Here is a 15287-nt window from a genome sequence, read left to right as displayed (position 1 = left end):
TGAATAAAATATTGGCTCATGTGATTTGAAAGTCTTTTAGTTTTCATTTTATCAAAATTGAAAAAACGTCCCAACATTTCAGGAATTCGGGTTGTGGAACAATGATATAAGTCAATAATGGACATGTAATTATGAGCCTTCTAAAGGTTCACATTTCTAAAATGATACAGATACTATGTGGAGTGGGAAAATGCCCCGTATTGAGAAAGTTTAGCTAATATGAAGTATTTTGTGTAAAATTAGATTAAAAATGGTAAACAAAAAGTAATTGCTCCCAAATACAGCAATGTTATAGTATTTTGTGCAATTTTACTGCTACTGTTATCCTTGACATAAATGGACAACATTCTGTATGTTTATATATGTGACCATGGACCACAAAACCAGTCATAAGTAGCACGGGTATATTTGTAGCAATAGCCAACAATACATGGGTCAAAATTATCCATTTTTATTTTATGCCAAAATCATTAGGATATTAAGTAAAGATCATGTTCCATGAAGATATTTTGTAAATTTCCTACTGTAAATATATCAAAACATATTTTTTTTATTAGTAATATGCATTGCTAAAAACTTAATTTGGACAACTTTAAAGGCGATTTTCTCAATATTTTTATTTATTATTTTATTATTATTTTTATTTTTATTTTTTTGCACATTCAGATTCCAGATTTTCAAATAGTTGTATCTCGGCCAGATATTGCCCTATCCTATCCTTATTTATTCAGTTTTCAGATGATGTATAAATCTCAATTTCAAAAAACTGACCCTTATGACCGGTTTTGTGGTTCTGGGTCACATACTGTTTAAGAGTAGGGGGTCAGTAACATTTTTTTAAGAAATTAACTTTAATTCAGCAAGGCTATATTAAATTAATCGAAAGTGACTGTAAAGACATTAATAGTGTTACAATTAAAATGAATGGAATGCTCATATAAAGATTTAACACCAAATCAGAATATTAGAATAATTTTTGAAGGACCATGTGACACTGAAGACTGGAGAAATGGATGCTGAAAATTCTCCTTTTCCATCACAGGAATAAATCACATTTTAAAATATATTTAAATAAAAATCAGTTATTTTATATTGTAATAATATTTCATAATATTTTAGTTTTACTGAATTTTTGGATGAAATTTATGCAGCCTTGGTGAGCAAAAAAAGACACTTTTTTCAAAAACATAAAAAATCTTACAGATCCCAAACTTTTGAAAAGTAGTGTGTATACAGTACATATTTTGAATTTATATTTATGTATGTATGCATCTACAAAAACTGACAGAGAATTAATCCATTTCAAAGGCAATAAGACACACAAAGCTCAGATGATTGAACACATCCATGTACTCTAGATAAACCTAACTGCAGCTGAGCTTTTGCAAAGCCAGACCCAGACTTCAGGGCCACTGCAGTGAGGAGGAACCAGGCGGTGGAGAAAAACTCCACTGATGTGTCATTTTGCTCTTAATCAGAATATAAATGAGAAGGAGGAAGAAAAGGCTCCTGTGTGTGTGTGTGCTCCAGACACCTGCTCGGCTCTTCAGGAGAAAGGGATTGTGGAGGAAGTGTAAGGGAATGTGAGCACATTAAATGCTGTGAATGGAGCACTTTTCCTCGCTGAATGGACTAAAAAGCTCACTTGTGCTCTTTTCCTCTCTCTCTCTCTATCGGTCATTCTCATTCAACATCTCTCTCACCTCTGATAAAAGGACTGCAATATCACAGAACTAATGCAGGCATTCATTTACAAAACTCTGAAATCTGACCTCATGCATACAGCTATTTCTGGCAGTACCCAGAAGAGCATTTAGTTCACTTTAATCTCAACCTCTTTTGCATCACATCTAATGTACCAAGAGAATTATCAGATTACTTTTTATAAAATCATATTATGCAAATAAATACAGGAGAAAACCAAAATCATTGACTTTCTAAGGTATAGCTAATCCAAAATTGAAAATACTTGTTCCATTACAACACACCAAAATTTTAAATAGTTTGTATGCTGTGAATTTAGGCATTGCAACATTATAATGTTAAATTTTGCTATCCATTAAGTATCTTCTGTTACACAGTTTTCAGATAACTAATATGGTGATGAAATATTGTGAATAAATAAATAAATATTCCTCTAAAAAAAATCCTTCTACAAAGGAAAATAAATGATAAAAATTAGGGGTGTCAACGTTAACGCGTTAACGCATGCGATTAATCTAAAAAATTTAACGCGTTAATATTTTTTTTAATGCAAATTAATCACTTGATAAGGTTTGACCCCAACTTCTTCCCATCACTGCAGCGCGGAAGGTTATCTATCATTGTGTGATGAGGGTACAGCGAACCAGTGTTGCCAAGGCAGCGGCACAAGTGGGCTATTTTGAAAATACAGTTGCGGGAAAAATTACAGAGCCGTGGGTTGCGGTTTTTTTTTTTTTTTTTTTTGCGGTTCAAATAGATCCTTTTACTAATGTGTATTATACTTGGAATGTATCCCTGGCAACTTAAGAACAGAGAGGCGGTTGTAACATCAAACAACGTGAGTTTCAGCCAGAGCATAACGTTACATGTTAAGGCTTTTACACAGCAGAAATAAACATGACAACAGCCACTATAGATTATATATGATAATAAACACACGATTACGATAGGATATTTGTATGTGACTTTCTTGAGTTGAATGTGTACATCTGAAATGCTAATTTGTAAAGCGATATAAAAGGCTATAAATAGCATATTTTAACAACAGTAAACGACCAAATTCCACATGTGATCGCAAAAGGAAGTTATTATAAACACTCGATGGTGGTTTGAAGTGAGTTCTGAGTAAAAGTGTACTATTAATCTCATAAATTGTCTTATGAAGCATGATGTTAATATTAGCTCTAATGCAGCTGCAGAACAGGTCCAATTCTTCTTCATAATGCATTTTGTCATAATACTTCACGTAAGGTCGCAAGAAAATGTTCTGTTGTATTTATTTAGAAATACTTCTGATAATAGTTGGGTAAATGTATACTGGGATTGAAGCGATGTGGCTTAGTAAACATTTTATTGCCAGTATAAAGTCTGATAATGGCTGAATAAAAACAAAAGAATAATGATAAAAGGATAATAAGGATTATGTCTCATACCTGGCGGAAGTGTGAAAGGTTCTGTTTCCTTAAACTAGTTTGTCATGCATTTCTTTATTTCAACACATTTACAGGTAAATCCTAGTATTTTAAATTTGTGATTAATCATGATTAATCACAGTCCACGACTGTGTTTAACGCGATTAAAATTTTTAATCGATTGACAGCACTAATAAAAATATATTTAAAAACTAATTTTAACACACAAGAGTGTGTAAATAATGACATAATTTCATGTTTAGAGATACCAACTCACATGTATCATATAAAAGAAATGTACTTGAAACTATACTTGAAAGTATTCAATAGAACAGAGCCAAATTGTGTTAAAGTGCAAAAGTCCTAACAACTAGTAACAAATAAAAGCATCTCAATGAGTTACAGACTGCACTATTTACAGACAGAACAATAAAGTCATTACAGAATTTATTAGGAGCTGTAATTGATTTGACTGAAGCTCTGATATGTTCAGTCTATTTGTGGGACACTGGTTTGAACTTTTCTCTTTGGATTTCCACCTTTTCTTTATTACTTCCATTTGCATTTGTCCTTGTCCTGCCCTCTGATGGTAAATGAGCTGAGCCGTGTCCTCAGCCCCAGTGCCTTTAATAAAATCACATCTGCATGAAGACATGAGGAGGGGACTGCAGACACGACCGTCAGGTGGACAGGCTGTCAGAGTCGAGCGTAGGAAGGGTCAACCTGTCTTCATTTAGCACGCGACTCCAAATAATACAGCACTTCATCTCACCTCTAACTGTCAGGGGAGGGAATGGGAGAAAGATGCTAAGCAGTACGGCGGAACCGCCATGGCTCAGGACCAGAACATTTGTGTCCACTTAGGAAGTGATTTAGCGTCTCTTGAGCAGTGGTGCTGCTGCAGACCTCGGCCTTTGGGGGTGGGTAACAACAAGAGTTCTCACGTGAGACTCAAACCCTGCAATGCGCACTCTTGCCTGGGCCAAGGGTCATTTATCGTGAAAGCCATTACGGTTATTAAAGTGCTCAGACAGGAAGATGAAAGGGCCGCTCATGACTCAGAGGTGGCACTGGAGATGCTGGACTATGGCACTGACGTTCATTGAGACAGAGCAATAGACTATAAGATGGTAAACACACTCAATCCTCTACTGACCAATCAAAAGCAGCTCTGATTGCCCACCACTTCCAATAAACATCCTAATTCAGCCCGACTCAATTCCATCCTACTTTGATTCTCTAAAATGCACCATTTGGCTCCAGCTTAATTTCATTAAAGCTCAAATTTACTCATAGGTTGTTTTATTGTTATTATTTGCAGACGGAAAGCAATACTACAATGTTTCTCATAATGGAGTCTCCCTTAGTGTGCCCATTTCTTATAAACGCCATTGCCCCCCAGACTGACAGATTGCACTGAATTTTGTCATAAATAAAAGCCCTGACAAAGAGCCATTATGAAAGGTCATTAAGATTGTGGAAAATGGAAGCCATTTCTCCGAGCGGGAGAGAAGGCGGGCCGGCTCTGAGGACTGAATGAACACTTTGCTTCTAATTTTCCTCGAACAAATTCGAGCTCCAGGGTTTCCTGTCATCCCATCAGAGACCAGAGAGAGTGAAAAATGATTTCATCTGGTGGTCTGAAGCGGTTGCGCATCAGAAAAGTAAACCGAATCAGGTGTGATATCAAGTAACCGCTATTTAACTAGTCACCCCTGCTTTGATCAAAGATGAAGAAATCGAGGCTGACCAATGGACGCGTTCGAGCACTTCAAAGTCTCGGATGCAACATCAAAGCGCATGGTTCACAGAGATACACAATTTTACATAAATACTGTGTCACGCAGGAAGTCTAACTAAAAAATGCTGAGAGTTCACAGCAGGGATTTGTAGATTCAAATAAATAGTTGAAAACGAAGATAGGAAAACTGTAGAGTGCAGAACGGTTAATAATGTTAGGCTTGACTACGGCATGTGAAGCCTTGCAGGTTGTCGGATGCCACTAGACCCCCTTTAAAGGGACCGTGACAGCATGTCAGCAGAAAACATTTGCAGTGCTGATGAACTGAAGTCAGGACAATGAAAACGACCGGCATTTCATTGCATTATTGGTTCACAATAGCTGTATGATCCCAAAATGTGATATTTCAACAAAACAATCTAAGGCCGTGTTCACACTTGGCGTCTTTTTTGAAGCTGCCGGCGTCTGTTTTACATTATAATCCTATGGAGTAAACCGTGTTTTCAAAAAAGTCCTGAGCGCTTTTTAAAACGCCACCGCCGGCATCTTTTTCTGCAGCTCAGAGCGTCTTTTCAAGTTGAAAAAAGTTTAACTTTTCTGAAAAAAACACCCTACGTCAAGCGCCTTTTTGACAGTTGACCAATGACAAGCGAGTGGCGAGTCGTTTCCATAACAACAAAAACAACAAGAAAAAGGAGACGATAGCCGGTAGACAGATCGTTGTATGAAATCGTGCATCATCCAACCGGAGCTCCTGGACTAAAATGTTGGAAGCACAATACAGTTTCCTTCCCCGTATAATGTCGCGCTCCCACAAACGTCGTTGTGAACCGACACCCTCCCCATTAACTTCAAAAGCCGACGTTTCTGCAGCACACAGCGCTAGGCTACCGTTGCAGCTGTTGTTATAGCAACAAAAGACGCCCTCGGCTGCTATTCGTAAACCAAACACTGCCAGCTTTTTATTTGACTAAAAAAGCGCTCTTGTCAACTTTTTCTAGTCAAAAAAGACGCCAAGTGTGAACACGCCCTAAAGCTCCATGTCAGAAAGATTTTAGAGTGCTGAAATGAGTAATTTGTCTAACAAGCAACAAGGATGGATGGTACTGATGTTCACTGGACTAACAGATTGTATTGACAGTTCTCAGAGCTTCCCAGGCCAAAACAATTTCCACTAGAGGAAAACAGACCATCTGCACACATGCACACAGCCTAACTGTCCCTCATTAGGACAGACCATGCACTGTTTAACTCAACACCAAAAGGCACACTAAACCTGCTTCCTGTTTCTGTTTTCATCCTTTCCTCATTTTCTAACCTTTACATTGCCTCTTCTCTTCTAGAAAGACTCCCTCTCTCCCTATTGTTTAGCCTTATAATGGTCGTTGAAACATATCATCCTCACAATTAAGATTCAGTGTTTGCGCACGCATCCAGGAGACTAAAGGGGTGATCACACTGGACTTTTCATTCCATTGACGTCTATTCATATGCATGCAAAATCGTGAGACCAGAAACACAAACTCACACCTAGACTGACTTGAGGGTGAGTAAATCATGGGGTCATTTCCATTTTTGGGTGAACTATCCCTTTAAGACATGTGACCAATAGAGGAATGATACATGAGTGTCCAATCCTGCTCCTGGAGGGCCAATGTCCTGCAGATTTTAACTCCAGCCAGCTGCAAAACACTTGCCTGGAAGTTTCTAGTGAGTCTGAAGACCTTAACTAGCTGGTGCAGGTGTGTTTCATTATGGTTGGAGCAGTGTTAATTTCCTTGACGAATAATTTGTGTCATAATTTTCGTCAACAACATTTTTTTCACTGACGACAACGAGACGATATCGAACGAAAACTCTTTTTGAATGACAAAAATTATGACGTAAATCTATTGACATTTACGCCAACGATTAAAAAACGAGACGAAAATGTTAGGGAGGGACGATTTGGGAAGAGATTTATTCAGAACGAATCTGCTGTATAAGGGGTAAATACACTTGCTGCACGGCGCATAAAACATTCAAAAATGTAAATATGTGGGAGTAAGAGAAGAGCAGGCATATGGATAAATCTGACGACGCAAGAGAGAACTCAATTCGGTCCGGTTTTCTGAGCGCAGACACTGAAGCATACACACACAGACAGCGCATCTCACAGTGCGTGAGTACTCTTTCACGTCGCATGAACAGAAAAATACACACAAAATTATGTTGAAATGTCCGTTTTGATGAGTTTTACATAAACACACTTGATTACATCTTAAGTGAACATAAACAGAAGGGAGAATCTTCTTTATTAGAAGTGGTTTTATTTAATTTTAACAAAGGCATGTTGTGTCACCGCAGTTAAATCGCAGTCTATCATGATAAAACCTTAATATCAAACCTATATACACTGAAAAAAATGACAATGGAGGATTGTTGAATTTGCAAAAATGCATTTAGTATTTCCAACATGAATAATTTATGTTTCTCATCTAAACATATTTTGGTCCTGTGTCATTCAATTAATGTTGAAGGATATTCAACTTTTTAGAATTAATCATGTTGAAATGTAATAATTTAGTTATGTTTTCTCTGGAAACTCCGCCCCATTGGAACGCGCAAGGAAAACTAATTAACTGCTCTCCAGTCCGCCATTTTCACTCTCGCTTTGGAGCTGGAAGCTGATGCATCGCGGTGGATTTCAACAGTGTAAAAAGGTAATTAAAACTTTGAACTGAAATTCCATTTGAAAAACAGTTATTAACGTTAGTCCCTTTGAATGTTTTTATGTACTGATTTTATCTAGCAACCCCACAGATATGCAAAGTTAGTGCTAATGTTTAACGTTAAGGTGGTTAACCATGACGTGTATATTAACGGGCTTTTTTTAAAATTATTATTATTGTGTACAATCATTCAAGCAGTATACATTTATTTATTTTTTTCTGTGTATGAGTAACGTTAATACCGTTAGTTATGCATCAGGGAGTGATTTGTGGCGCCAACTAATTTGAGGCGGGGGAGGGAATGCTAAGTACAAAACGTTAAAATGCCCTCTGGCTGAGCTATCTTTTAAATTTTATCATAATGAACATACTCGTTATTCTGTAGACTGCGTTTATTGCAAATTCTCTTTCAAGATAAGTTATTTCACTCGAAGGCCTTAATTGCAACGAATGTGGAAATCCTGTCAGGGAGTGACTGGTGGCGCCAATTTATTTGAGGTGGGGGAGGGTATGTTACAGATCGTTTAAATTTTATAAAATGCTTGCCAACACTCAAATTTTAGTAATGTATTTTAAATCTGTACCAAAATACTACATGCTGTGTCTTATGCTGAAATGGCGTTAAGCTTCATGTCGGCCTAGCCAAAGTGCGTGTCTCAGGCAAATGGACCTTGGCAAATGGAGCCTCTAGCTACGCAACGCAATGATTGGCCTTTTTATTTAGAAGGCGGACCAACCCATTCACAGTCCCAAGGCGTCAAAAACTGAAGCATGGTCAAACGCCTTTCGCGTCACTATGAAAAAGTGCACCTAGGCGTCAGTATATGACAAAATAGGAACTCCATTGCTTTCAATTGCTTGCTTTTATGCATCAGGTCAAGACCCTTATGGAAAATGACAACATGTTCTCCTCCGTTGTTTGTCTTAGTTTAATGGTTTGCATGCATTTGTAAAAAATTGAAATAATTTTATATAAATTTATACTTTTATTGGAGCACCTAACCCCACCCCTACCCTAAACCTACCCACTTCTGAACAATATAAAACACGTACCAGGAAAATATAAGTGCAGTCACAGGTATTTATTGAAAAACTGACTATAAACTAGCAGTATAAAAGCATTACAAACAAGTCGTGTTGCATTCCAAGTCTTCTGAAGCCATACGAAGTCTTTATGAGAAGAAGAGAGCAAAACATAAGGTTTTAATTGCTGAAAATGATCCCGCTCTGTTAACATGCTCACATCTCATTCAAAAGCATACTCCCGTCCCGCAGTATGACGCAATTGGTCACGAGACGCACAAGAGCCAATAGCCTGTCAGAACAGCATAACGCAATCGGTCACGAGACACACAAGAGCCAATAGCATTTCACAACCAAGGCTGACGTAAGGCTTCTTCTGGCGGCATTTTTTGAATTCGCGCACAGAGACTGCAGCATACAGGATGAGCTTAACGGCGGACAGAGACGGCGATCGCGTCTATTCCTCTCACAAATCAAATGTTTTGCCTCGGAAGACTTGGAATATTAATATTTTTGGAATAAATTATGACGGTAGTTGTATCTGCCCGTTATATCTTGTGTTTTATTGACAAATGGTAGGTTTAGGGGCAGGGGTTGGGTTATGTTATGTGATCATAAATAAAACTGTTGTGGCTGTTTACATTGAAAAATCACACCCCAACATATATGCAATAATGGCAATGTTATTACCCAATATATATTTTAATTATGAAGATAAAATTCCCAGTATGGCGTCGGCATATTGACGCTAAGGGTTTCCTGTTTAAAGCAACGGAGGACCCTGCAAGTCGAAAAATGACGCTAAGGGGTACCTTGAGCGTCAAAAAGTGATGCCAAGTGGTCCTGACCAAGCTTCAATATGTGACGAGTTTGGTGTGAGAATGGGTGGGGGGCAGACATATTCTGCCACTTTGCGTGTTGCGCTTTTCTTCCATTCATTGTGTTAGTGCACTGTCTTGATTTACAGTCATTTTTACTGTTGAAAGACCTGATAACCGGCTTATTTTTAATGTCGTTTATTTTATTACATCCACTCAATGAAAAGTTATATTTGTAAACGTTAATGCACATCAAACTAACAAGCAATAAATGACTTTTTTTAGCTTAATAAATACTGTAACAAAGTTTGTTTTTTTCCCCCCATTTTTAATTCATGTTAGTTGATCGATTATTCTAATACTGTTCACTAATGAAAACATTCTTAAGTGTTACTAAAAAGGTTATATCAGTTTAATTTTTGTTTTTAATATTTTACAGATATCTGATACTCATCTATTCACGTGCAATTTGATTGGCAAAGGCTCTGTAGTAGTGGTGAGTATTTCTTTCAATATACTGCAATTATATTTGATGATTATTTTTGTTTTTTACTTAAAATATTCCTCTCTATAAAAAATTATTTATTTTTTTTCTGTCTCCCTCTCTAGTGAATGTAGCAGTGGAAAGGGTGCTGAGCAGCAGTTTCCAGTAGATTGGCACTACTAAACCATTATAAAGTCAAGCGTTCTCATTTTGTTTTTCTTAATTCGTTCATTGAATTTAAGCTTTTTTTTACTTAAAACTTAACTTAGCTTATTTTTTGTAGCCCATACTCTGAAAAATATTTTTTTCTGTTAAAAATAACACAGTGATTTGTCTTGCCTTACTGCTTTTAAAACTGAAAAAAAAAAAAAAAAACATCAAGGGGAGCTTTGGACTACTTGTTACTCATTACTGTTCATCTTTTTCACTACACCTGTTTGATGGTGAATTGTTGCATTTTACTGTATCTGATCTGGTCTATTGACAGGAAATGTCATAGTTCATAGTCATCCATTCATCCTATGCTCTGAAAAATTTATTGTACTGTTAAAATTATACAGTGATTTGATTTGTCTTACTGCTTTTAAAACTGAAAACAAAATCGCCAAGGGAAGCTTTGGACTACTTAATTCTCATCATTACTGTTCGCCTTTTCCACTACACCTGTTTGATGGTGTCTCATTTTGTACTCAATGACAGTGGATATGTTGTTATTATTCATGAAATTTATGCTATTTTTAACTTCACACAGAGAAGGCTGTATTTCTGTATCCAATACTCTGTGAAAAATGTATTGTAATGTTAGAAATACAGTGATTTAATTCAAGAAATGTTTTCCTTGTCTTGTACTTTTTAAACTATAGTAATGTTGTTAATGTTGTAGCTAAGACAAGTACAGTAGATGTTCAAAATGCATTTGAGGAAAGCCAGCCTATAGTATTATAAAAATTTAGAACCAGGTGAGTTTTATTGAAACCATTGCATATATGATAGAAAAACATAAAAATCATGTTTGTATAACAAATTATGTAGCTTTAACATGTATGGATCATGTTCATTTAACAAACCTAAATTACATAGCTTGAACACATATAAATCATGTTCCTTTAACAAATTTAAATTATGTAACTTGAGCATATATAAATCATGTGCACTTAGCATATATAAATCATGTTGAGTAAACATAACTTTAATATGTGCAACCGATTTTTTTTCAGTGTAATGAGTTTGGAAATTTTAGAGAAATGCTTAATAAATGCACTGTAACTAAACCCATTCGATTTTAGTCGACTAAAACTAAAAGCAATTCAGATGACTAAAATATGACTAAAACTAAACAGAATTTTAGTCAAAAGACTATGACTAAAACAAAATCAAAATTTGCTGTCAAAATTAACACTGGGTTGGAGCTAAACTCTGATTTGTTTTTGTTTGTGAACGTCAGTGAGAATTTGTGCTCCATTCCCCCTTTTTATCCTTCTCAAAAAAAGACAGCCCCACAATGTGTTGCATTGAGCTCAGTGAACAAAATCCAAGATTGCTGAGAAATGCTGAAAGGCAGCAATAAAAACTTCAATGTAATGAAATATGGATTCATTTACCCTATATTTGTGTGTGCCTATAGCACAGCAACATGCTAATAGCAAGCTCTACTGAAATCAACTACAGTCAAGTTTTCTGAGTTCCTGCTTTTGGAGAGCATTTCATATCAGACACTAACAAGTTTTCATCTCCATGTCGGTGCCTACTGTATGTAGGAGTTCACTAGGTTTTGGAACAGAGCTATTGGGTGGGTGTTCTTGCTGCAGAGATAATAGAAAAACACACAGAGGCTGTTCAAAGATCCTGTAAACAGGTCTGTGGGGGGTCTGTGTCTCACACACTGTAAGCAGTATTGAGGGGGTCTGATACACACACACACATACTGTAAGGTGTGAGAGGGGGGGTCTGTCTCTCAGAGGACGTCTGTGACAAAGAGAAAAATATGCTGATTTGTGGAATTTAAGGGAGGAGACAAACACAACAGCTCAGCACTTTTAGGATCCTGCCTACCTCTCTGCCTCATGCTAGTGACAACAAAACACACACACACTCATAAATTACGACACACAAAACAAACACTTACTGTACAACCACACAGAGTGATACAAACTCACACGTACGCTGGCCATAGTCAGAGGTGCTCTGGGGCTGTAATAAGATTTAGTCACAGTGCTGGGTCAGTTCTCAGCCATATTGGGGTCACAGATGTGGTTGTCACCTTGGCCCCTCATCCATAATTCAGCGTTTTAATATAGCGCCACCTCTTCTGCCCCGCTCTTGAGGGCTTACAAGCCACTACCCGCGTCTCTTCCTCTGTTTCTTCCCTCAACCTCGCTTTCCTTTTGTTTTGTCTTTTTTTTCTCTGACACAGGCTGACAGTAGCTGTCCATTTGTTGAGAGCAGTTGGTGTGAAAGGAGGTGTTTGATAGCCAGTAGGACGTCGCGTCGTTCTCTGGCCTACGCACAGTCGTTCTGCCTCTTATGCACGATGAGAACAAAGCAAGGTGACACTTTGACAGCATCCTTCGCTCATCTCCTCCATCACTCTCGCATTATCACGAAAGAAGGAAAAGAGAGATGCACACAGTCAGCAACCCCTCCCCTCTCTCTCCTCTGTCCCCTCTCTCTATCCATCTCTATTTCTCCTCTATCCTGCATGTTTGCGTGTGTTACGTGGGGAGATAAGGACTCAGGGGCAGGATCATCAGTTCTGATGTAGTGACTCAAAGCCACATCCATCAGGACACAAAGGCCGTCAGACCCCATAATGGAGAAAAGCATGACAAATTCGCTAATGAGCTTTACAATGTGACCTAGACGGAAATTCAGTGGCATCCACTCAGGATGAGACGGATCTATACAGCTGCTAATGTAGGTAATCATGGGTAGGGTGGTGCAGTGAACAAATCTGGGATGGAAAGCAAAAGGTTGAAGGTTCATGGAAATCCCTGTGCTTCTAATGATCTGGAACTAATTCAAATGAGCTTTAAACATGACTAAGCATATATTCATTGTCTACAATGCTTATTTCTCAGTTGAAATAGATTATAAGTCATAAAAATGAAAAAATATACATATTAAGGAGATAATTAACCCAACAATGAAAACTGTTGCCATCATTTACTCATCCAAACCTGCATGAATTCCTTTCTTCTGCAAAACACAAAAGATATTTTGAGGTATGGTTTGTCCAAGACAAAGATAATGATCAAAGTGCGCACATCCAACAGGCCAAAAGCTCAATGCGGGTGCTCAACCACCAAAAACTGCACACAGAAAAATCAAAGTTGGCACACCACAAATATTTATTATGTTCTCAAAACAGGTGACATTTCGAGCCTAAAAGCTCTTCATCAGATGACCAAGACAAAGAAGTGTTTTATGAAAGTCAGGGGTCCAACATTGTCCAATATTGACTTTCATTGTACAAATAAAAACAGCTGAAACAATTTTCAAAGACCTACTTTTGTGTTCCGCATACAGGTTTGGAATGACACACTTTCAGAAAAAAGGTACAAAGCTGTCACTCAGGGAGTACCCTAAGTTACGAAAGCTAAAAGATACATCTTTGTACTTTATTTACCCCTAAATGGTACATATTAGAAACTTAAAAGTATACTAGTACTTTAAAAGAACATATTAGTACCTAAAGTTTACATACTAGTACATTTTGAGAGGGTACCGCCCAATGACGGTTTTGCACCTTTTCTCTGAGTGCATGAGAGTGAGTAAAGGAAGGTTGTAACAGAGTGAACAGAGGAAGCATGTGGATCCATATGCAAGCTTTTATTCCAAAATGTGGTCACAAAAGGCAGGAGTCAAACAATGGCAAACAGGTAAAACACAGGCAAGACAAAGAGTAATCCTAGGGCAAGTGTGGGTCTGCGATCGGCTAACAATATCCAGAGGGCTTGAGAAGAGGGGTAGTCCAATAACATGAGCAATAATCTAAACGAGGTACAAACCGAGTCCAAACGGCGAGACAAGGGTTAATCCAAGATACACAGGCAGGAATAAGGGAACCCGGAAACAAGGCAACACGAAATGACAAGACTAACTAGAACAAGAGACTAGACTCAGTAAGGCAGCTATCACTTGGTGAGTGATAAACGCAGAACAATACTGGAGATTAGACAAAAACACAGAACGGCTCGGTAAGGCAGTTAACACTAGAGGAGTGCTAAACGCTAGAACAATACTCAGCGATCTGTGAAAGGAAGTCCATGGTTTATGTAGGGTGTGTGATTGTGTGATAGTTCTCAGGTGTGAGCGTGTGATAGTGAAATCAGCTGTGTGTGAGTCATCAGTGCAATGGATGATGGGAATTGAAGTCCTGGGTGAAGTGCAACAGATAGTGTAGTGCAAGAGTCAATGTGGTGAGCGAGTTATCTCTGATAGTGAGTGAATGGAAGTTCATAGACCGGATTCGTGACAATGGTAGAATGATCCCTTTCAGCCAAACACACACACACACACAAAATAAAGGCATCTTGTCCAAACATCAGATTCAGGCATGCCTCAATACCATCCTACCTCTGTATATTCCGTATAGCATTTTTCAGGTTTCAGACAGAGCCTGAACCTCAGTCTGAACCAACCCTACAATCACATCCCACACATAATAGCTAAACTGCCGGAAGATCAGTCACTGTTCTGCAAATGTCTGGGGGTTCTCAGAGCTCCCCAGAGCACTAGAAATAGGCCGGTGATTGTGCCTAATCTCACCTACCTTTAAATGTCATTTGAGTCAGAGAGAGAAAGAGAGTGAGAAAGAAAGAGAGAGTGTGGTGGGGCTACAACCTACCTACTCACACTGCCATCGGAAATTAGTGTCATGTGGGAGTGGGACCTACTGAGCCTAGAGAGATAAAATGATATATATATTTCACTTTTACATTCAGCATGGTTTTTGCCATAGCGTTAGTTATCTTTATGAATACGTTCACGGGATAAACAGAAATGCATCTGTAATCCCAAACTGATGGGTACATACTGTATGCATCAGATACAGTCAATAAGGAGTAAAGTAGAGTTGCATACTAAGTCTATACGATGGATGGATGGATGGATGGATGAATGGATGGATGAGTGGAGACATGCAGGTAGATATACAGTGGATGGATGAACTGATGGATAAAGACATGAAATGGATGGATGGATGGATAAATAGCAGCTAGACAGATGGACAGAATGAATGAATGAATGGATGAGTGAATGGATGGAGACAGGTAAATGGATGGATGGATGGTTGACAGACAGACAGACGGATGGATAATGAGAAAATGAATGCAAGGATGGAGAACGGCAGGTAGACAGACTGACAGACAGGTGAATGAATGGATGGATAAATTA

General features: G+C 38.0%; 1 protein-coding gene and 1 long non-coding RNA gene across 2 annotated transcripts in view; one reads left to right on the top strand and one right to left on the bottom strand.

Moving 5' to 3' along the window:
* Positions 1–15287, bottom strand: part of pacrg (PARK2 co-regulated) — a 108691-nt gene that overhangs the window by 67113 nt on the left and 26291 nt on the right. The gene's annotated exons all lie outside the window — the stretch shown is intronic.
* LOC131522713 (uncharacterized) lies at positions 7442–10647 on the top strand. Its single transcript, XR_009266621.1, has 3 exons — positions 7442–7559; positions 9849–9905; positions 10019–10647. It is a non-coding gene; the product is annotated as an uncharacterized LOC131522713 (long non-coding RNA).

This window comes from Onychostoma macrolepis, chromosome 17 (genome assembly GCF_012432095.1).
Source record: "Onychostoma macrolepis isolate SWU-2019 chromosome 17, ASM1243209v1, whole genome shotgun sequence".
Lineage (NCBI taxonomy): Eukaryota > Metazoa > Chordata > Actinopteri > Cypriniformes > Cyprinidae > Onychostoma > Onychostoma macrolepis.
Note: the sequence above shows the minus strand (reverse complement) of the source record. Positions and strands in the feature narration are given on the sequence as shown.